The sequence below is a fragment of the Apium graveolens genome, unplaced genomic scaffold (genome assembly GCF_009905375.1).
Source record: "Apium graveolens cultivar Ventura unplaced genomic scaffold, ASM990537v1 ctg8888, whole genome shotgun sequence".
NCBI classification, from domain to species: Eukaryota; Viridiplantae; Streptophyta; class Magnoliopsida; order Apiales; family Apiaceae; genus Apium; species Apium graveolens.
In genome coordinates this window covers 39,417-64,757 of record NW_027421550.1, presented here as the reverse complement: position 1 = coordinate 64,757, position 25,341 = coordinate 39,417, and the positions used below count along the sequence as shown (strand labels likewise).

Sequence of the window (25,341 nt, the reverse complement as noted above, 5' to 3'; positions counted from 1 at the left end):
AAAGTGGATTTAACAGAGGGACCATTGACAAAACTTTATTCTACCTCAACCATGGAAATGACTTACTTTTGGTGCAGATATATGTTGATGATATCATGTTGGTTCTCCAATGACAGACTTTTAAGAAGTTTGCCACTGATGTAGTCAAGATATCAAATGAGTATGATGGGAACTTAGCTATTTTCTGGGCCTTCAAGTCAAGCAGAATGAAGAAGGAACTTTTATTTGTCAATCTAAGTACACCAAAAATTTGTTGAAGAAGTTTGGAATGCAAGATTGTTCAAGTGCATCCACTCCTATGGCCACTGCAACAAAATTTGATAAAGAAACTGGTAAATCAGTAGATATACTGATTACAGAGGTGATATTGGCTCACTACTCTATCTAACTGCAAGTAGACCTGATATCATGTATGCTACCTGTCTTTGTGCAAGATTTTAAGCAGATCCAAAGAACCTCACTTAACAGCTGTGAAAAGAATTTTTAAGTACCTTAAGGGTACAGCTGATCTATTGTGGTATCCTAGAGAATCAGACTTTAAGCTAATAGGTTACTCAGATGCAGATTTTGTAGGATGCAAAATTGACAGGAAAAGCACAAGTGGAAGCTCCCAATTTCTTGGAGGCAGATTGGTTTCTTTGTTTAGCAAAAAATAGAAGTCAATTTCCACATCAACTGCAGAAGCAGAATACATTGCTGCAGGAAGCTGTTGTCCACAGATTCTTTGGATGAAGAATCAATTACTGGATTATGGGTTAGAATTTCTACAATCCTTATTTACTGTGATAATCAAAGTGCTATTGCTATGACAGGTAATCCAGTTCAACACTCAATGACAAAGCACATCAGCATTAGGTACCACTTCATAAGGGAACATATGGATGGAGTACAGTGGAATTGCATTTTGTTCCAACAGATCAACAACTAGCGATATCTTCACAAAACCACTGTGAAGCTACTTTTACAAGATTGGTAAATGAACTTGTAATGGTTTCAGGTTCTTTCTCTAAATCTGCCTAGTTTATGTACTGATACATCAGACTTTATGATCATTTTTACAGATATTACTATCTTTGTGTATTTTGTGCTTAAATTAAAATTTGCTTAAGTGCTGATTGTTGTCTGATGTGAATTTCTAAACTCTGATAGTGATATGAATGTTTCTGTGACTATTCAATCTAATGAGGATAACTGTGCTAATGCTGACCTAGTAGTCTTTAAATACTAAAGATCCCATGTTTGAAGTAATTGTTTATGTGGAAATCTTTTAACACAAGCAAATTCTGATATTGAGCTTAGTTGACGTTTACTTTGTGTATCTTATTACTAGTCAAAAACTAGAATAGTGCTTCTTATCTATTAAGTTTTGATGTTAGTAAATCTGATGAATGTACTAAGTGCTGATAAGCCTCACTTATCAAAAGAAAAGAAAAGAAATAAATATCAGGTACTCCTTCGAGATCTAGAGTAAAATATGGAAGGAAGACCCAAGTGCATTGCTGTGTATTAAGTAATATGCATTAGAAAAGCAAAAAATTTCTTGGTGACTTTTCACACTCTATGATTACTGGAAAATACTCCGATAACAGTATAAATTCTGATAAGCAGTCGTGACTCAATTACACTGAGAAACCACTGTAAAATGGAATTACAAAAAATGCATACAATGAGCATAAAAAGTTGAGGTGGACTCATGCATGAACTCATTCTATAGTAGACTTCAGAATAATGACAGATTTTGAGCAAAGTTCTTAGTTATGCCTTATTTCTAAGATGTACTGAAGTGAATCAGACTTTACTCTTTGTCTGATATTTAGATTACTGCACACACATACTCCATATGAATGATGAAAATTACTGTGGTGATAAATATTGTTTTAGATGAACAGTTTAAGTGTCTGTTGCATAAATTATGAGGACAAGTTCTGATGGAAGTTCTGATGATTAAAATCTGTAGAACCCATATCAGTATTTGTGTGAAGAATTACAGGAATAAACATTCACTTTTCGAGTAAAGAAACCATATTCTGATGACTTTAAATTTATGATAAATCAAGTTCTGATGCTAACATGGCAGTATTTATTTACTTGGTTTATTTTTGGTCATTACTTGAACGATCATATTTTTACAGAATATTGGTTTATGTGAGATAAAATAGTCATAATCATTATGGGTTAGCGGTTAGCGTGTATGTCTTGAAAAACTGCATGTGCACAGTAATTGTTATTATATCACGTGCCCATTAACTCTGGCTTTAGATCTTTTACTGACTGTTATTATTACACATCAGTCTAGGGAGTCGAGGGTCATTATTTTTACTTGTAATTTTTAACCAGTCCTCGGGTCCCTTGGTATTCTATTGGCTATTTAAACCAACTATTCATTCCAGCCAAAACATCTTTCATTTTCTCACAAACTCACTCTCTTTTCATTCTCATCAACAAAAATGGTCTGGTTCAACTTGTTCCTGAACTATGAAACCTTTAACATCGAATTGAGGTTTGATGAATGACAACATGAGTGGCATGTCATCGCCATTCCTGAAGAGGTTCACACAGAACTCTTGTTCTTTCCAATGGAGTACCATCTCCATATTGATAGGTTGGAAGAGGAAAGGAGGGAAGCTCTCTGTCAGCAAGAACGAATCATTCGTCTTGTAGTGCTCTTCGTCAGCAGCAGAAGAAGCTAGTCGTTAGGTCTTCTTAGCTTAGGACTAAGGCTGTTGATGTTAAGAATCGTAGAATAGGACTATCTTGTAATTTTTGCATGTAATTGATAAATTTCATGAAATGTACTCATCTGATATATCAATGAAATTTTCTTTAATTGCAAGATTGTTCTTTGTTTCTCAAATTACTGTTACTGGGAGTTCTAGGACTCTCAAAAGGCTTAGAAAGCTAAATCCTGATGATAAAGCTCATACAGTGTCTCCACCCTTGAAGAAAATGAAAAAGCTGAGAGTTCACAGGGACACAGTTGAGTCAGATTCAGAAGATGAGAAGCAGCTAAGGAAAGGGGTCAGGAATCTCTGATCCCAACAGAACCAATTGTTATTGAATCACATCATTCTGCTCAACCAGAAACTGCTCAAGACAGAGTGCCTACCCTGCTGTGTCACCTATAATTGAACAAGTACATACTGAAGACCCAGGTACAAGTGCTGAAATTGATATTCATAACTTGATTGTGCCTGAGGTTCTTTACTTGGAAGCTCCATCAACTCAACTCACTCCACCAACAACACCAATTCAAGATGCTGATTTCAATGAAGATATTCCAACTACACCAATTAAGAATCTAGATGATGAAAATCAGACTTTAAGTGGGCATCAAGATTTGGCTGTTGATCCAAACTTAGCTGTAGATCAGAATTTAGAGGATGATGTTGAAACCTCGATTGCCTCACATACTGCTATTCTATCAGAGGATGCTGATACTGCTGGATCTATAAATTTTGATGCTAATAATGCTGAAACTACTGGTGAAGCTGTTACTAATCTAAATGCTGATGCAGCTGGTCCATTAGGACATGCACCTCAACAAACAGTTAATAAAGCTGATTTAGTCAAGAAGTTTGTTAGAGGGGAAACACTAGTACCTTGGAGTGAAACTCCTAGAAGAAAGGAGTGGACTAAGGAATGAAACACAGTTAGTTTTGTTCCTAATGAAAAGATTCTTGTTGAGCATCTTGCAAAAGCTGATGAAATGCTGATCAAGGATGATTTCAAGGCACAGCTGAGAGTTACTGCAATGAGTACTAGGCGCCTTCAAGGTCAACACTCAACAACTCATGCCAAGGTGAATAAAATTCAAGAAACCATGATCCAGCAAGATATGAATGTGAAACTTGAAAAGAACAGATTTTTTAAGCCAGCCTTTGACAGAATTGCCTATATTGAGAAAACTCAGGAGAAGTAACAAATTCAGATAGATGAAATTTTAAAGAATCAAGCTTCTCAGAAAACTCAACTCAATGAGATCCAATCCTGAGTGGAATTGCTTGTCTCTCTTCTTTTACCTGTTGATGCCAAAAAGGGGGAGAAAGTGATTAAGCCGAAATGCAAATCTATTCAGACACTGAAGGGAAATGATGATGGAAATGATGACCAGGGAAACTCTGATAAGGGTAGAGGTCAAGGTCAAGGCAAAGGATTTTCATCAAGTAAAACTAGAATTACAAGTCAAGGAACAAGTTCTGATACTGGGAAGAAAATAAGTTCTGATACTGGTAAAAGGATAAGTTATACTGATCATCTGGAACATGATGAAAAAATATCAAAGAAATTATTTCTTAAAGAAAATCCAGGAATGGACTTTGAGAGTCTAAAGAGAAGACTAGACTTAAAGCATAAAAAGTCAACTCTAAATCTAAAGCTTCTGAAGATGAAAAGAAACTTCCAAAGCTTAAGGGTATTGTGATAAAAGAAAGAACAAATTCTAAGGCCAAAGCTAAATTACAAGTGGAAGTAGATTCAAGGTCCAAGGGCAAAGAAAAAGTTGATGAACCTATAAAGGTTTATATGCCAGTGATGGATGAAGAAATAATTGATGAAGAAGATGCTAGTCTTACTCTGATGACAAAAAATTTCTCAAACAACCTCTGACATGGCTCATGTTGTTCAGAGTCAAGACTTAGTAAACTCTGATATGACAGTGAAGTAAGCAACCTCTGACACAGCTCAAGTTGGCTTGATATCAGAAGATAAGGAAAAGGAAACCTCTAACATTGCTCATGTTAAACCTTCAAAGATACTCCTACCAGGATTTACCAAAGCTAAACAGACTCAACCTTTAAAGACTGCAACAAGTGGTTTTGAAGCAAGAGTTATTACAGAAAAAGAAGCAAGAGATAAATCTGGATTGGGTAGTTCTGATGAAAGAAGAGTACACAACACTACCAATGATCCAACTTCCTTAAGTGAATCAGGAGTAGGAGCACTCCTGAAAGATTGAATCAACTTGAATCTGTACAAATGGTTTACCATTCTGTTTTAAAAGAACATATCTTGTTATATTTTATGGCAAATGGAAGGGTATTCCAAATCAGGAAAAATTTATTCCATTAAAGTATTTGGAAGAACTGGAACATGTTCTATTCCTACTTCAAGTGAAAAATAGATTAACAAATGGTGCTGCAGGTTATTTAAAGTCACAAATTCAAAGACAGAAGAAGCTTTACTCTGTAAAGTCTAACAGCCCATATTTTCCCAAGTACAGAGATCACAAAGGTGATATTGTTGAAATGAAGCCTAACACTGCTAAGATCATAACTACTTTTCTGGGTTATAAGGCTGTGGAATTCAATCTAAGTCTGACAATGCATATCTGATTAGACTAGATCAGGATATAAGGAAAGCTAAGATAAATGATCTCAGAGCAGCTATTTTTCAAATTGGTGAAGATACAGCTGAATTGAAAAATACTAAAAGGAGGATGGTCAATGAACTTGAATATGCTGAGATGTTTGTTGAAAAACTATCTCAGAACAACTCCTGACATCAAAGAGATCGAAAATTGAAGCCAAGTTGAAGATCTACAACTGCTTAAATTCTGAAGTGTATACAGACTGAAGCTGATATCAGATCTTAAGGATGGTAAAGCTGAAAGGACTATAAGTTGTAGTTATCTAGTCAAATTCTCATGCATTTGTACTTAATGTTTTTGACATCATCAAATAATCTGTTGAACTTGTATATTTTTCTAATTTACAACTTGGGGGAGATTATTAGATATATTTCTGATGTCATGTCTAATATGATTTGTATTTAGTTTTTAGATCTTACTTAAATAGGAAAAATCAGGACTTAACTGGAAATAAGTACTTATACTGAAGTCAGAACTTAAGATATCAGAACTTAAGTTATCAGAACTTAAGTTATCAGGAGATATTTATCAGGAGATAATATCAGGACTTAAGGAGACTTTCAGATAAGGCAAGCGACTGATTGAAAGGAAAGAAGATCAAGATAAACGCAAGAAGAGATATGCATGAAGAAGAAATCATGAAGAATAGAATACTTGGAAGAAAGATAACTGATTGATGTATTTTAGGAAGCAGAATTATATCGATATCAATTAGAACATTATCTTGTAACTGTGTAGTATATAAACACAGACATAGGGTTTACACTATATGTGTTATCATTATCGAAGTTATTATCATTGTAACCCTAGCATCTATCATGATAATTTGTTCACTGAGAGATAACAGTTCCATATTGTAACAGTTCCATAATGTAATTCCCTCATTTTCCCTTTGCACCCTTGCCCTTGCCCTTGGCCTTCTTACTCGCACTTTAGCCTTTCCCTTGGCCTTTGCCTTCCCCTTATCTTTTTTCGGCTCCTTGTCTTCCCCCTTCCCTTTTCTCGCCATCGCCAACACCACAAGACTTATCATAACCAATGTCAACATCCAAGCAAAAAGATCCTAAAATAAACAATAAAAATATATTAGCCAATATAAAAATAATAAATCGATGAAACGACTTGCATTAGTAAATCATATTACATAAAAATGCATTTAAAATCACTTAAAAATACATATAAATTCACATATTAATGATACATTTAAAATCACATAAAAATGCATATAAAATCACATAAAATGCATATTAAATCACATTACATATAAAACATATGCTAGTAAATCACATTACAAGAAAATGATTTTAAAATCACATAAAAGCATTTAAAATCACATAAAATGCATATTAACGTATCCATTTCACAAATTAACGATAAAAAAACACAACTAATTAGAGCATTGTGTTATTCTCAGGTGGACTAACAATGAGATTTTACAGAAGGGGGGTTGAATGTAAATCTCAAAACTTTTTCAAGTTTTGAGCAGTTTGTAAGACTAAGTGTTTGAGTGATCAAATGTGTGTGAATTGCTTGGAGCTGATGCAGACAGATATATATTCAAACACAAATGTAATGAACACAAAGAACTTAAAAACTTTTCTGGTGGATTTGTTGTTCCACCAGAGATGTGTTATTTCAGAAAATCTGTGATTCAAAAAAATCACAGCTGCTTCCTAGTACAAACTAGATGATTTTCTCTCTTGATATTTCTAAACAGCTCAGGGAAAATTCACTCTAATTACTAGCTACTACTTGGTTTATATAACACCAAGTTTACAAGTGAAGACAAAGATAAAGTACAATAAGACAATAGTTCTCCACTTGTTTCTGTTCCATTTTTATCCAGTGTAATATGGAATTATCTGTTGACTTTCCATTTGAACCAGACTAAAAACGGCTGCTTTTTCTGCTGTTCCTGAAATAGGCTACCACATCTCTGTCAATCCATGTGCCTCTGTCAGCTTTGTTAACTGTCACTATCAACTGCATGATGACTGAGCATCCGTTGAAGCTTTCATCCGTTGATGGCTTTATCCGTTGATGCTCTAGCAGTGCATCCGTTGAAGCTTTCATCCGTTGATGGCTTTATCCGTTGATGCTCTAGCAGTTGAAGCTTTATCCGTTGAAGCACTTATCCGTTGATGGATATTATCCGTTGAAGCGTTAGAGACATCCGTTGAAGCTTAGTTTCTTATCCGTTGAAGGTCTTCAATATCCGTTGACACTTCTTCACTTATACAAAATTACAAGGCATGAAATATTTACAATTAGCCCTCCTATTTGTACATCCATTAGTAGTCAACATGACTGATTATCTCCTAACAACATCTAAGAATTACAGCTTGAAACCAGAGAGTGAGATGTGCTACAATACCAAACTTATTGCTAAGTAAGGCTACTCCTTCAACGGATAGCCAAGATGGTCTTATCCGTTGAGGCTACAAACACTAGATTTCTACTTAAGTGTTTTGCTGAACTTATCATCAAACTAATACACATATTCCTAACAATCTCCCCCTATTTATGTCTACTAGAACTGTAGGCATAAATTTGGGTTTAGCTTGATGATAACAAAAACTTAACAAATATATAACTGTAACAAAGCAGAAATTCAAAAGTGCTGCAAAAGTGTATATGCTGAGATGAAATTGAAGAATACATTGTTTCCAAGGGTGCTCCTTTAGCCTGAGCAAATTACTTTCTTTTCCTTTGATCCCTGGTTTTCTTTCCTAGCCTCCTGTCATTCTCCTCTATTTGAAGTTGAAGTTGTCTGTAGAATTCAGCTTCATCTTCTTCATTGATATCTAACTTAGATTGCATATCCTTGAGAGTTTCATTACTGGCAATCTTTAGCTGATCTTCAATTCTGAAAAATCTTCTGACTCCTTTGTTGTCTCTGAACTCCATCAACCAATGAGGTGATTTGTGAATTGTATACCTCTCTCTGAATGAGTAAAGTTCTAGGCAAGCATTGGGCTCCCTCCAAGTTTTCCTTATGTTGGCAATCTTGTTGAGAATCTCAGTCCTGGCAGTTCTGGTAAAGCCAGAATCCTTATGTATGGCTGAGTAGACTCTAATCAAGGTAGTGTAGCCTTCATTCAGAATTCTGTGAAGAGGCCATGTTCTTTCCCCAGCTCCTTTGTATTTGAACACTAGTCTTTCTGGTAGCTGTCTGTAGGCAGCTATTCCCCTTACATCCTCCAGCTCATCCAGATAGAGTTCAATGTCTGAAAATTCTTTTATGTCACAGATGTGAACATAATCATCTTTAGAGGTTTGAGGTTTAGGCTTAGGCTTCTGTGTGAATTTGATTGAGGCTTTAGAGGGTGTTGATTTGATTCTTCTTTTCTGCTTCTTTGATGGTGGAGAAGAGGTTAGGAAGGTGGGCAATTTGATGGTGTCCCAATCAATTGGTTCCTCCTTGGGAATGATTGTTTCACCATGAATGTTCATGAAGGGGTCAGGTACAATGGGTTCAGGAATAGAGGGTAGTGGTTTGGATATTGATTGGGTTTCTTCAGTCTTATCTACCTTCTTTCTCTTTGCATTGACCTTCTTTCTTTTCCCTTTCTGCCATTCTTCCTTACTTCTTTCCTCCATCTCAGTACCAACCATGTCCCCCATAGCTTCATCTTCACCTTTGTCTTCAATTTCTTTCTGTCTTCAGCCTGACTTGACTTAGCTGTTTTTCAAGCTTTGCTTGTGCTCTTTTGTCAGCCTTTAGCTGTTTGGCTTCTTCCTTCAACCTTTTGGTTTCTTCCCTTCTTGGCTATTGAGAATTTGGGATGTCCTTGCATCACACATATGCTCTTTCCCTCTCTGAAAATAATAGCCATGTTTCTCCTTACAGCCTCATCCATGGTCTCTTTGAGATATGCAATACTTCTTCCTAAAAGCTTGTCCTCATCTGCTTTTGGAAGAGGAAAATCCACCTCTTTTAGAGGATTCTTTGTAGAGTCCTTATTGGATCTGTTGTTGGGCTTGAGAACCATAGGTTGCAGATCTTTGGAAGAAGTTTCTCCATCCTTATGCCTCCCTACTGGCTTGAGTTCCATAATAATTGATTCCACTTTTGTGCTATGCTTCACAGATTGTGATTGAGAAGTTGTAGAACCAAATATTAGTTGCATCTTTTCATCAATCTTCTTCCTTTGCTCTTTGACTTGCAATTCAGCTGCTGCTATCTGGATTAGATCAATTCCATCTAGCTTTCCTTTGACTTGAATTGGTGGAGAAGTTGTGATGACAGGAACTAGCACTTGAGAAATCTGAACTGTTGTAGATGGCTCTCCTTCCCCTTCCCCTTTATTCTCCCCCTTTTTGTTATCATCAAGGGTAGGGGTCAAGCCTTGTGCTTGTGCCAGCTGCATGAGTAGATTTGTTTGAGTTTGTTGATTCTGAAGAATGGTGACCATAGAGTCTTCAATGATTTGAACCCTATCTTCCAATCTGGCCAGCCTCTTGTCAGCATCAGATGCCTTCCTCAGTCTCCCCAACAAATCTTGCATAGTACCATAGGGTATAACTGAATCCAATTTCTCAGCATTGTAGGATTTCAGATCAGCAATGTCCAGCTTGAGCTCATCCACACTTAGATTTTGCTGGTAATGCTGCAACTGCAAGAGATGCAGAGATTCCAGATGAGCTTGAAGAATTGCCTTGGTACCAGCATCCTGAGTCTCCTGAATGGCCTGAATTGTCATGACTTGTTTGACCAAAGTGACACCAAACTCTCCTGGTGTTGATGGTTTTGCCCATGCCCATGCAGGAAGATTAGGAACAGAACTTGGGCCTGCTACTCCCCCTAAGTTCATGCTCTCATTCAAAGAATTAGAGTCATCATCATTAGAATTTACTCCAAATTCTTCAGATGGCTCACCAGCTTGAGAAGGCAGCCTGTTGACAGCAGCTTTGTCTCTGAGAAGAGATTCTGAAGTGTGTACAATGTGTAGTGTCTGTTCTGCCTCCACATTGCCCTGTGCAGCCAATAATTGATAGGCTGAAACAGGGTGAGTAAAAGTGTCAGCATCCAAGGAAATGTTATCAATGACAGCTTTGTAATGTTGCTGAAATTGTCTTCCTTATCTGCATCATCCACTTTCATTAACTCACTAGCAATGGCTGGATCCACCCTTATAGCTTCTGTACCTGCCTTTCTCTCAATTTCTCTCTTTTCTTGCATCAGGGGCTCCCCCTGGCTCACACACACCCTCACCTTCACCTTCTAAGGTGGCACTCCTCTCACTTACTTTTGCCATGCTGGAAGAAATAGCATGCATTTGGTGACTCTCAACCTCTCCTTTTGCCTGGGAGCAACCCAGCCTCTCACTCAAAAAATCACTCCCTTCCCTCAAGCCTAAAAGTGATTGTACAGTTGCCATGTCCTCTACAGTTGGAGTTGTTTCTGTTAAGTGTGTAGAGGCCATCAACGGATAGGGAGTATCCGTTGAAGTGGAAACTGATGGTATCAACGGATAACTGCTGTTAAGCTTATCCGTTGAAGAACAACCACTTGTCAACGGATGAGAGATATCCGTTGAAGAAGGAAATGATGTAGATAGAAAGTGATATAATTGTTGAATCTGTGTGGATTGATTTGTGAGGTGACACAGATTCTGCAACTACATCTGAAAGAATTGGCTGATGATCCAACAAATCATCTAAAAGATGATGATCACCAGGTTTTGAGTGGGGCTCCTCCCTGAGTTTTAATGAGGGAGAATCAGGAATTGATGTGAATATCATATCCACATCCAGAGAGGGTGTTGGAGAGTTTGAGGAATGGTGTGTCTATATTGAGAGAATGGGGCTGTGATTCCACATTTGCTGGAATCACATCAAGCTGAATTTGAGAAGGCACAGATACTGGTGGATGTATCTGTGTGTGTGTCCCTTGTGTGGAAACTAGGGTTTTGGCCTTCTTCTTCCTTGAAAAGGCTTGAATTGGTGAATGTGTAGCTTCAGTGTCCCTCCCTCTTTTGTTCTGTGTCCCTGGTTGGGGACTATTTTCAATAGTTACATCCTTTTGGGAGGATGCAACTAGGGATGTGCTGGACTCCTTTTGAACCACTACAGTCTTTTGAGAGACTGTGGCTTGGCTGGTTTGGGTACCACTCACCTCTCCCACCTTATCCTGGGGGGCTTTTTGATGTTCACCCCTCCCCTCACCACTCACACCCTGTTCACTCCCTTCAGGGTTTATGGTAGTTGTTACAACTGTTGTCTTTTGAGAAACAACAGAGGTAGGTTTCTTTGACTTGACTTTGGAATTTAGATTTGGTGGCTTTGGTAGGAGCCTGTTTGGACAATGACACAGGTTCCATAGCCACACTAGAAGGCAAAGAAACATTGGGGTTGGAAATAGTAGGAGTTATAGAAACATTTACCTCACTTACCTGTGGTGCATTCATGATTGGCAAGTATACCAATGGCACCTGGCTGTTGAGGTTCATTCTCAAAAGGTCTGCAAGGACCCTTTTCTCTTGTGCCCAGCATTTGAGTTTATTATTCTCATTGGATATAACCAAACCTTCAGCAACATGGTTAGCCAATAACATAAAGAATCTAGCAAAGTAGATGTTATGTGGTCTATTAGCTTTGTTACCTAATCTGGAACCTAATTCTAGCATAACACAGTTGCTAAAATTAAAGTACCTATCAGAAACTAGCATATAGAGCATATTAACAAGAGATGAAGTGATAGCATCAAAATTGCTAATCTTCCCAGAGAAAACCTTAATAAAGGCATCTCCAAGAAAACTCCATTCTTTCCTAAGGCCTTTCCTTCTAATACTACCTAAACTAGCAGAATCAAAAGCATAGCCTATGGAATCTAGCATAGCAGAGACATCTTTATCAGTGTGTGGTGTCATGGCATTATTCTCAGGCAACTTAAAGCAAGATTGTAATCATCACAATTAATGCAATAGTCCTTACCTTTGAGAGAGAAGGCAATAGTCATATCTGTGGAGTTGAACTCTGCAGTTGTCCAAATCTCCTCAATCACTTCACAGTAGATGGTTGGGGCTTCCAGCATTGCATAGCTCAGTTTGCAGTTCTTGATGAAGTCCATCATCTTGTGATAATCAGAATGGGCTTCCTTCTTTTCAACCAAGACTATGAAATTATTCTTTTCATAAACAAATCCTGTTTGAGACATAATTTTGACTACTGGTGCCATTGTTGTGAGTAGAGGTTGCAGAGAAAACTTGAGAATTGAGAGAAAAGAATGATAATTGCAAGAAAGCGTAAAGTGAAAATAAGAATTCAATTGGGCTTTTATACTTTCTTGAATTAAAACACAAATAAAATAATTAAATGATACTTTTAAGTAAGTGAAAGCCGTTCAGGAATAAATAAACTGTAGAAATTCTGAAAACTACCGTAAATACAAATACATACAACACTGTATATCTGTATCAACGGTTGAGTAAAAGAATCAACGGCTGTGACTCACTAACGTGACACATCAACGGATAAGGTAAATAGTTATCCGTTGATGAACAACACTATTTTATCCGTTGAAGGATAAAATTACCAGAAATGTATTTGTCTTTCAACGGATAATGAATATCCGTTGATAGAACAATTTTGGCTTTCAACGGATAGGGAATATCCGTTGATAGGATAAGTCTTGATTAAAGCCAACTTTGTTCTTGCAGCAAATTCATTTCAGGCTACAAGACAGATTACATAGATGACATAGATTATGAATAGTTAAGCATACCTAACTCACTTACTAATCTTGTGAATGTTGATTCATCAAGTGGCTTGGTAAATATGTCTGCAATCTGCTTTTCACTTGGAACAAAATGAAGTTCCACTGTACCTTTCATCACATGTTCCCTAATGAAGTGGTACTTGATATCAATGTGCTTGGTTCTTGAGTGCTGCACTGGATTTTCAGTAATGGCAATGGCACTTGTGTTGTCACAAATATTGGAATTTTGTCAACAGTTATACCATAGTCAAATAACTGATTCCTCATCCACAGTATTTGTGCACAGCAACTACCAGCTGCAATGTATTCAGCTTCAGCTGTTGATGTGGAAACAGAATTCTGCTTCTTGCTGAACCATGATACAAGCTTGTTTCCTAGAAATTGACAGGTGCCTGTTGTGCTTTTCCTGTCTATTTGCAACCTGCATAATCTGCATCTGAGTAGCCAATTAGATCAAAACCAGACTCTCTAGGGTACCAAATTCCTAGATTTGGAGTCCCTTGAGATATCTGAAAATTCTTTTAATAGCCACTAAGTGAGATTCTTTAGGGTCAGCTTGAAATCTAGCACAGAGACATGTAGAAAACATAATATCATGTCTACTGGCAGTTAAATATAAAAGTGAGCCAACCATCCTCTATAACTTGTAATATCCACAGACTTTCCGCCTTGTTTAATCAACTTGGTGGCAGTGGCCATGGGAGTTTTTGCAGGTGAACAATCCATTAAGTCAAACTTCTTTAAAAGATCATAAATATATTTAGTTGACTAATGAAAATTCCACACTAACTTGTTTAACTTGTAAACCAAGAAAGTAAGTTAGCTCTCCCATCATGCTCATTTCATATTTACTTTGCATTAATTTAGCAAACTTTTTACAAGTTTATCATCTGTAGATCCAAATATAATATCATCTACATAAATTTGTACAAGTATCTTAGAGCCATTAACATTTCTAAAGAAGAGAGTTTTGTCAACAGTACCTCTTGTGAAGTGATATCTAGAAGGAACTTTGATAAAGTCTCATACCAGCCTCTAGGTGCTTGCTTTAGTCCATAGAGTGTTTCAACAAATAATACACATGGTCTGGAAAATTTGGATCTTCAAAACTTGGAGGTTGGGGCTTACATAAACTTCTTCCTCCAATCCCCATTTAGAAATGCACTCTCGACATCCATCTGATAGACTTTGAAATTGGCATTAGCTGCATAGGCTAGAAAGATTCTGATGGCTTCAAGTCTTGCAACTGGAGCAAATGTTTCATCAAAATCTATTCCCTCTTGTTGAGAATTAGCCTTGGCAACCAATCTGGCTTTATTCCTTATGACAATGCCATTTTCATCTATCTTGTTCTGAATACCCATTTGTGTCAATAGACTCTTGTTCTTTGGCTTGGTACCAGCTTCCACACTTTGTTTCCTCTCAATTGTTTAGCTCCTCTTGCATTGCTAAAATCCAATCTGGATCCAAAAGAGCTTCTTCCACTCGCTTAGGTTCCTCTTGTGATAGAAATCTACTATACAGACATTCATCTTGAGTAGCCCTTCTAGTTTGTACTTTAGATGTAGCATCACCAATGATCGGTTCAAAAGGGTGATTCTTGGTCCATTTCCTTTGAGGTGGTAGATTAGCCCTTGATGGAGGTTGCCTCAGTATTGTCATGATGTGAGATAGAATGTTGATTTATTGAAACTACCCCTGAGTTGCTGACTCCTTTGAAAGGAATTTGGGAGTTCTATCAACTGATGAGGTGAATTGATTATCCGTTGACAGACTGTGATCAACGGATGCTTCGTTATGAACTTCAACGGATGATGCACTTTGTCTCTCAACGGATGCTGCATGCTTCTTTCAACGGAAGCTGAATTATGAACTTTCAACGGATGCAGCATTCTGTGCATTATCAAAAGGCAGACTCTGGTTTCTTCTTGAGATGCCTTCTTCATCATTCTCATCTTCACTATCATCACAATATATCTCAATATTGTCAAATTTGAGTCCTTCATGATGTCCCTCATCTGTTAGTCCATCAATCTTTTTATCATCAAACACAACATGTACAGATTCCATGACAATGTTGGTTCTTAGATTGTAGATCCTATATGATTTTCCAGCAGATAACCAACAAATATTCCTTCATCAGCCTTTGCATCAAACTTTCCTTTGTGATCAGATTGATTCCTTAAGATGTAACATTTGCAACCAAAGACATGTAGAAAGTTTAAAGTTGGTTTTCTTCTCTTGAATAATTGATAGGGAGTCATGCATTTTGCTTGATTGATTAGAGAAATATTCTGAGTGTAACATGCACAGTAACAGCCTCAGCCCAAAATAAGTTGGGAGTTTTGACTCCTCAAGGCATTGTCCTTGCAGCTTCAATTAGTGATCTGTTCTTCCTTTCCACCACACCATTTTGTTGTGGAGTTCTTGGAGCTGAGAACTCATGCATGATCCCATTTTCTTCACAGAACATCTTCATGGTTGAATTCTTGAACTCAGTTCCATTGTCACTCCTAATATTCCTTACTTTGAAATCAGGATGATTGTTGACTTGCTTGATATGATTGATGATGATTTTACTAGCTTCATTCTTTGATTCAAGAAAATAAACCCATGAAAACTTTGAGAAATCATCGACAATCACTAGGCAGTATCTTTCCTTGAAATTGACAATACATTGACTGGTCCCAAAAAGATCCATGTGTAGAAGTTGCAGTGGTTCATCAATTGCAGATTCAAGCTTCTTACTGAATGATACTTTCTTTTGCTTTCCTTTCTGACAATGCATCACAAGTCCATCCCCTTGTGAATTCCACTAGAGGCATTCCTCTAACTAAGTCCTTTTTGACTAGTTCATTCATTGTCTTGAAACTCAAATGGGACAGCTTCTTGTGCCATAGCCCACTTTCAACTGGACTTGCTTTGCTGAGAAGACAAGTAATGGATTCTGCATCTGTAGAGTTGAAATCAGCTAAGTACACATTCCCTTTTCTAACTCCAGTTAGAACCACTTTATGTCCTTTTTTACTTGTGACAATACAGGCTTCAGAATTGAAGAAAACAGTATCCCTCGTCACATAGTTGACTGATGCTCAATAAATTGTGTTTGAGACCATCAACCAATGCAACTTCATCAATGATGACATTTTCTTTTGAAATCAAGCCATATCCCATAGTGAATCCTTTGTTGTCATCTCCAAAGGTTTATGCTAGGGCCAGCTCTCTCCTTAAACTCTGTGAGCAGGGTGAAATCTCCTGTCATGTGTCTTGAACAAACACTGTCCAAGTACCATAGATTCCTTCTTTGTCCCTGCACACAACAAAATCAATCAAGTTGATTTTGGTACCCAAGTGTCCTTGGGTCCAGCCTTGTTAGTCTTTTTCCTAGACTTCATTCCTCCTGCATCTTTGACTTAGGTAACTTTGGGTCAACCTTGGTCTCAGATGTGGTTGGTTGAAGTGTAGGGTTAGTCACAGAATCATTTAACACATTTGATTGAATTTGATAAGGCCTAGGTTGTGCAAACATGTTATTCCACATAGGCATATTGTATGGCATTTGAGGCATACTAAATGCAGTAAAGTAAGGATGTTAATGTATGGCATGTTTGCAAAATGTGCATGGGGATTCTGGTGAGACATAACAGGCATAGCATGCAGAGGTGACATAGACATGTTAGGCATGGAGGGATTTGAAGGCATGGGAGCATTTTAACAGATTTGCAATTATCAGATATGTGATTAACACTTTTACAATGTTCACAGCTTTTTCTAGGAGCATACCTATCAGGTGTGTAATTGTTATGTTTATTAATCCCTACCTTCCCATTTCTTTTAGATTTTCTTTTAGTTTCCTTCTTATCCTCAACCAACTTAAGCCTATCTTTCAACTGATCTAAAGTCATGTGTCCTATATTCACCTTACTGACATCTCTGGATGTGCTTGCTCCTTCTTTGACAAAGTTCTTGAGGAGTTGAATCATTCTTTTTATTTTTTAAAAGAACTTGCCTATTTTAATTGATGAGCCTTCAACGGATGCTCCTTTTCTTCCTTCAACGGATAACTTTCATCATCCGTTGATTCCACATCTGTTGACAATCCATCAATTAATTCTAACTTCTTTTGTTTTTCTTCCAGGCATCCTCACAGAATGATTCAATTCCCTGAACCTTGGCAATTTGAACACCAACATCCCTAGATGTTTTCCAGGCCTTGATTACCTCTTGCTCACTTTCTAACTGTTTAGAAAGAATTTCTACTTTCTTAATAGCTTCTTCTAGTTCACCCTCAACAGTCAAGCATTTAAGTTTAATCTTTTCAAGCTCAATTACCTGACTCTCTAACACAGCATTCCTATCACTTAAAAACACATTATTTTCTTTGATCCTAGTGTTTTCTTTAGCTAGTGATTTAAGAGAAACACGCAAATGATATAATTCATTGGACATATTATTTATGGCTTCATTGCATTCATGTTTAGAAAGCTGAGAGAGATCAGTAGTAATTACCTGGTTGCTTGATGAACTAGTTTCATTTTCATCAGAATTAGCCATCAGGGCTAGGTTGACATATTCCACATCATCATCTTCATTTATCCCATCTGCTGCCCAATCATCTTGAGTGAGAAAAGCTCTTTCCTTTTGTTTGAGCAAGTCAAAATACTTCCTTTTGTAATCAACTTGCTCAAATTTCTTTTTCTCAGAATTTGGCTTCCTACACTCACTTGCAAAGTGTCCACTAATGCCACAATTGTAGTATTTGAACTTTGATTTGTCCGCCATGTTTTTGTTTGGCTTAGTGAACTTTGTGTTTTTCCTGAACTTCATCTTTGCAAACCTCCTGGACAGAAAGGCCAGATGTTCATCAATATCATCAGATTCATCCTGACTGGAATTATCTTCATTCTCAGAAACTTGCTCTTTACCCTTGCTTGATTCTGATTTGCTTGTGCCAATTTTGAGACTTGGCATTGTCTTTTCCTCATTTCTGGCTTCAACTTTTTCACTGTCAGCTACAAGTGCAACTGATCCTCCTTTTCTCTTTCCCTTTTCCAACAGCTCATCTTGCTCCATCTCAAGTTCATAAGTCTTCAAAATTCCATATAATCTTTCAAGTGTGAAGTCCTTATAATCTTGAGAATTTCTTAGAGAAACAGTCATAGGCTTCCATTCCTTTGGTAGAGACCTTAGAAATTTTAAATTGGAGTCCTTGACTTGGTACACTCTCCCATACAGCTTTAATCCATTCAATAGTTTCTGAAATCTGTTGAATGTATCATTCAATGATTCTCCTTCTTCAAAATGAAAATATTCATATTGTTGAATGAGAAGCTGCATTTTGTTTTCTCTAACTTGCTCAGTGCCTTCACAGATAAGCTGCACAGTATCCCAAATTTCCTTAGCAGTTTGGCTATTGATGACATTGTTAAACATATCTTGATCTAGGCCATTAAACAAAATGTTCATGGCTTTCTTGTCCTTGTGGACCTCTTCAATATCTTCAACAGTCCATTCTGCCTTTGGCTTGGGAATAGACTGTCCAACAGCAACTGTAGCAGTAGCAGCTGTGGCCATCTTGTGTGGGATGTGAGGACCATTCTCAATGCAGTTGATGTAGCTTTCATCTTGAGAGAGAAGATGTAAATGCATCTTCACCTTCCATTGATGATAGTTATCTCTTTCCAGGATTGGAATTTTTACACCAATATCCTTCTTACTCATGATGTTAGCAGAATAGATCTTTAAACTCTTTGTATGTTAAGAGCTTGCTCTGATACCAATTGTTATTCCCAGTGGACTAACAATGAGATTTTACAGAAGGGGGGGGTTGAATGTAAATCTCAAAACTTTTTCAAGTTTTGAGCAGTTTGTAAGACTAAGTGTTTGAGAGATCAAATGTGTGTGAATTGCTTGGAGCTGATGCAGACAGATATATATATTCAAACACAAATGTAATGAACACAAAGAACTTAAAAACTTTTCTGGTGGATTTGTTGTTCCACCAGAGATGTGTTATTTCAGAAAATCTGTGATTCAAAACTAAATCACAGCTGCTTCCTAGTACAAACTAGATGATTTTCTCTCTTGATATTTCTAAACAGCTCAGGGAAAATTCACTCTTAATTACTAGCTACTACTTGGTTTATATAACACCAAGTTTATAAGTGAAGACAAAGATAAAGTACAGTAAGACAATAGTTCTCCACTTGTTTCTGTTCCATTTTTATCCAGTGTAATATGGAATTATCTGTTGACTTTCCATTTTGAACCAGACTAAAAACGGCTGTTTTTTCTGTTGTTCCTGAAATAGGCTACCACATCTCTGTCAATCCATGTGCCTCTGTCAGCTTTGTTAACTGTCACTATCAACTGCTATGAGACTGAGCATCCGTTGAAGCTTTCATCCGTTGATGGCTTTATCCGTTGATGCTCTAGCAGTGCATCCGTTGAAGCTTTCATCCGTTGATGGCTTTATCCGTTGATGCTCTAGCAGTTGAAGCTTTATCCGTTGAAGCACTTATCCGTTGATGGATATTATCCGTTGAAGCGTTAGAGACATCCGTTGAAGCTTAGTTTCTTATCCATTGAAGGTCTTCAATATCCGTTGACACTTCTTCACTTATACAAAATTACAAGGCATGAAATATTTACAATTAGCCCTCCTATTTGTACATCCATTAGTAGTCAACATGACTGATTATCTCCTAACAACATCTAAGAATTACAGCTTGAAACCAGAGAGTGAGATGTGCTACAATACCAAACTTATTGCTAAGTAAGGCTACTCCTTCAACGGATAGCCAAGATGGTCTTATCCGTTGAGGCTACAAACACTAGATTTCTACTTAAGTGTTTTGCTGAACTTATCATCAAACTAATACACATATTCCTAACACATTGTTTAATTACGCAAATTAAACCATTAAATCAACTTAATCTATATATACAACAAATTAAAGTTCCAAACTCACATATAAAGTGCAATATTTATCCATTTTCGAGTACGGATCATGTTTACAAGAGCAAACCCCTACAAATTAACCCTAAAAATACATTTATGCTTCTACTTAAACGTAAACAAACCGACAAAAAACCTAAAATTTATACTTATACATATATTCAACAAATTGACAAAACCGACGAATTTTTTACATGCAAAATTTTACATGAAAACTAAAAGATCATATGAACTTCAATTGGAAGTGAAAAAATTCAATCTAAGTGAGAATCATACATTAACAAACACAAAAAAATAAATTACTAACTTCGAATCATATATACACACACATAAAATACATACACATACACACTTATATAATTGAGTAAAAAAAAAGTACATAATCGAGTGAAAATCTTACATCGAAAGTGAAACAGGAGGCAAAGAGAGATGATTTGCGGGTATTTCGTGGATTAAACGCCATTGATTTGAGTTTGGGGATGATTTTAGTGTATATTTGAGAGAGAGAGAGAGAGAGAATAAAGAGAATAGAGAAAAGAAAGAAGAAAGAAACTGAAAGGGTTTTTTTTATTTATAACAGACTTAAAACCGACCGCCTAGTCAGTCGGTTTTGTCCTTGGACCCTGTGCAACATGCAAAACGACGTCCTTTTGTAAAAGGCAGGGTTTTTAATTTTTCACCAAAAAACCCGCATTTTTGCAAGCGGTCGGTTTTAACATAGAGTGGTCGGTTTTATGCAATTAAATTTTTTAATTTTAGGGTTTAGGATTTAGGGGTTAAAAACCCCTAAATTTAAATGAATCTTATAAAAACATGATTATTATTATTTAAATAGCCTAATTTTGGTACATATGCTCGTTTATACTGCGTCGGTCCATCCGTACGGTTCGATCATGTATATTTCATAATTTTTATTTTTTATTAATTATTTCACTTTTTTAATCAAAATTGGTAATTTTCTTATAAAAACGTATCTGTAATCGTTCAAATGTGCTAATTTTTTGTGCATAAGCATATTTTGACATGAATTTAACATCCGTACGGTTCGATCGTTAAAAATACCTTTTAAATTTATACTTTTCACATCAAATTCATTTTTTTTAATTTTTAATTAAATTTGTTAATTTACTTATAAAAACGTAATGGTACTCGTTCAAAAGTGCTAACACTACACCATAATTGGCCTACTACTACATTAAAAGTTGATGTTGCCATTTGTTTTGTTGGATTTGTCATCCTTAATTTGGTTAATTCAACATTGTCATTTTTTTGTTGCCTTAGACATTAAAACTATGTTGGTAAAGGTTCAAAATGTGGTTATGTCGCTGTAGCACTGAGAAAGTGTTGCCATATTTTTACATTAAAAATATTTTTCCTGATATGATAAACTAGGGCCCACAAAGATGACGTTGCACAAGTGCTTATGTGGTGCGTGTGGGCCCCCCAAGTGCTGATGTGGCACTAGTGGGGCCAACTTGTGATATATTTTTCTCAAAATATATAACTGAAGCTAAAATTTACAAAACAAAATAAAATGAATTATTAAAAATATAAAAAGTTAAATGACAAATATAAAGAAAGCACACAATGGGATTAATTAGTTCCCACTGATTTTGCAGCAAAAAATATAATTCCGAATTTACCATCCTGCCCTTCAATTTTCAGTTTCACCAAAAAAATTAAGAAGGGAATCACAGTAAAACAACTCGAACGAACATCACACACCCACTCCTCTCATTTAAATCCCCAATCCAAACCCTAACAAACAATCCATTTCTTCTCACCGCCGCTCTCTCAACCAAATAGACAACCCGCTTGAAGAAGAACTGTAAGAAGCGCGGCCACATTAGCGCCGACCACGGTCGTATCGGAAAACACCGCAAGCATCCCGGAAGTCGTTGATGGTACTCAGTTGGCGTATTTTAAGGTCCTTGGTAAGGGGTCTGTGTCACAACCAATTGTCGTTAAGGCCAAAATTGTTTCGAAAATTGTAGAGAGGAAGATTAAGGAGGCTGGTGGTGTTGTTGTGCTTACTGCTTAGGTTTGATTTGGGTTTTTCATTAATTAAGAAGTTTAAAATTACGGTTTTAATTTGGGGCTTCATCCGGGTTTAATCGGGTTTAAATCTTGGATTTTGAGTTTAAAGTAGTTCTATCTCTTGTCTATTTGATATGTGTTTTAATTTGAATGATGCCCGTATTGTGTTTTATGTCATATGTTTTATCTTGCCCCGAACATGTTTGATGAAATGTGTGATCCGTTTATTCCCCCCACATATAAAACCAATTTATCGACTTTTCGTCGCTTTGGTATTTGATTCTATATAATGGGCATATTAATGTTTAATTTCATATTTTTTTATATTATTTTTGTGTTTTGAATGATACTTGTATTGTTTATTTTTTTTCATTTCTGTGATTATTATTATTTTAATATGGTAGCAGGAATGGCAAATTAACTTGGTTGAGCTTTCTATTATTTTGATTTTTGTTGTGCTCTCTTTTTGTTTAGCTTCTTCCTGTAAGTTGTTATAATACTGTACTTCAATTATATTGTTGCCTTTATCAGCGGAAAGATGAGTGGGATCTTAAAAAAGGTGTTAGTTTAATCAGCTCTTGCATGACTGATTGAGGCAAGGGAAAGGATGACTTGGACATATTGCAAATTCCTTTGATGGTATCTCATTAAGACAATGAGAAGATACTCCGTTCTGCATTCACCGTGACTGTGGTAGGTAACCATTAATTTTGGGCTTTGTGATATCAACGAAACTTAATTTTTTGAGTCCTCCATAGTCTTATGTACAATGCTACTGCTCTTTATTTCCCATACAATTCTATACAGACAATATAAATTGAGTTGCATAGAACATACAAAAGTCATCAGAGGCTCCAAAATATCATTTTGTTTGGGCAATTAGTAACTGGACTGACCAGCAAAATATTTGACATGTTTCAAATTTTAATGCGTGACTGAGGTGTTACGGTACCCTCGTCTGCTGATTTAATGTATGTCTACGATATATTAAGCAATCTTTGCTTTTTCTAAATAAAGTCTAATATTGATATATATTTCTTTGGAACTATAATATATAAATCATTGTATATGCAAAAACAGACATGGCTGCTGGCTCCAAAGGAATCACAGCTTTTATCATCGATAAAGAAAAGGCTGGGTATGCCTTCTGCACCTTCTTTATGCACTTTTCTATATGCATACGCACAGGTAAAAAATATATAGATTTATAATGTCTCCGAAGTGGACTGGAATATAAATTATGAGAATAAAAATATATAATGTGATCCAAGCTATCATAAGAACTTGTATGGTTCTTTCATTTTTCACTGATTCCTTGTGAATATAATGTAGATTCAAAATCTCACAGAAATTGGACAAACTTGGAATGTGAGGAAGTCCCATGTATGTATATACACAATTACACAGCTAATAATGGTGGTTTAGTTAAATTGTGTTTCTATAAGTTCCAAGTGCTGATACAATACCATAGAGATGATGTGTATTGAAATTTCTATAATCTGTAGGTGTGAGCTTGTATTTAACAATTACTTTGTCCCTGAAGAAAATATTCTCGGAGAAAAAGGGAGATTCTTTCTTATCTTTTGCACTAACACACACACTGCATTCCACCAGACTAATTTGTTACAATGTATGAGTTGAGCATCCTTAAAACAAGTTTTCTGCTACTGTTAAGTTATATATAGACCATAGACCAAATGTGACAACAATGTCCTTCTGTTATGTTACGTCACGGTTCATACTTCAGAGTGTCCTATTATATCCTTTTGTTATGCTTAGGAAAATGGATTGGCAGTAAACAAATATGTTGTAACTGGGTGATAAATGGTGTTGGTTTTACTGATGAGTAAATAAATGCATTGTATGAAATTATTAAGTAATAAGTAAATAAATTATTAACCAAAGAACAGATAAAAGAAAAAAATGCAGTAGTGAGGTCCTATTTAAGCAGGCCTGCATATCTCTAGACAATTAAAATCATATCTCTGGATATCTTTCTTCACTTCCTTCATTTAGAGCCAGCAGGCACTGGTAAGACTTAAGAGATATAGTTATAACAATTTTAAAATAGTCCAAGTCTGGTAAGCTTGGTGGATTTGTTATTCATATATTCTGTTTATATGATTGAAACAGTCCAAGTCTCGTACTGTTATATGCTTTATAAAGCTTTTACAGTTTGAATCTATTTGAATAAAACTATAATTTTTGCAATAACATTACGCTAGACTAGTTAATTTATAATTCCATTTAATATGTTAACATTTGTCATATCATTTTCTATACCTGCAGTAGCTGAACCACAAAGTGCATGGCCGATGAATAAGTGGAATTTGCTGATCTTGAAGGCCGATATAATGTTTCAAAAGTTATTTTAATCTATTTTTGTTGGTATATTTTTTTCATTTAGTTTTTATTTTGTTGTATGTTGGAAATAAATGATTACTGTAAATTGGATAAAAAATACTCTTGTAATTAATTAGGTGAATTGGAATCAAGATTGGTTTGGATTATTATACAGTAAATTGTAATGTTGGTTTAGCTTTCGGAAAATCATTTAAATCAATTATGATTTTTTTTATAAATTAAAAATTTTCCATTGCTCCTGTAAAGTGTTGAATGATTGCCCCACATATGCTGATATGGCGAAGGTGGGTCCCACATGTGCTGATGTGGCACATGTGATGTGGCACATGTGATAGGACACAGTTGGCAGCTTATGTGTCATGTGGGACCCACTAACTTTTTCAGGATGTTTCAATTCAAAGGCAACATAAAACGGTGTTGGTATATGATAACAATATTGTTGTATATGTTGGCATAGAGAATCATAGTATTGCTATTGATCCCAAAGACAACATCGAAAAAATCAACACCAGAAAAGTGTTGTCTTTGAATATTTTGGGCCAATAGCAACATATTTTGGGCCAATACTAATATTTTTTTAAGTTGCAATAGGTTTTTTATGGTGTAGTGTAATTTTTTGTGCATAAGCTTATTTTGACATGAAGTTAACATCCGTACGGTTCGATCGTTGAAAATAAGTATTAAAAATGTACTTTGACCAAGACTGCTAAAACCGACCGAGGTCAAATGTGCAAAGTGGTCGGTTTTATTTCAGAAGCCAATTTAATTCTTATAACCGACCACCCCTTTAAGGAGACGGTCGGTTTTATCAAGAAGGTGGTCAGTTTTAGGCAAGAAGACGATCGGTTTTCTGGGAAATGTTATGGTCAAATATTATGATTTTTTGGCCCTAACCGA

The 25,341-nt window shown here is 36.2% G+C and overlaps 1 long non-coding RNA gene across 2 annotated transcripts; it reads left to right on the top strand.

The window, feature by feature from the left end:
• The first annotated feature begins 21,718 nt into the window (after positions 1–21,718).
• Positions 21,719–24,643, top strand: LOC141705480 (uncharacterized). 2 transcript variants are annotated; one of them, XR_012568373.1, is made up of 4 exons: positions 21,719–21,984; positions 22,612–22,773; positions 23,161–23,218; positions 24,370–24,643. It is a non-coding gene; the product is annotated as an uncharacterized LOC141705480 (long non-coding RNA). The 2 variants fall into 2 exon arrangements; XR_012568372.1 differs by having other exon boundaries at positions 21,721–21,977.
• The last annotated feature ends 698 nt before the right edge of the window (positions 24,644–25,341 follow it).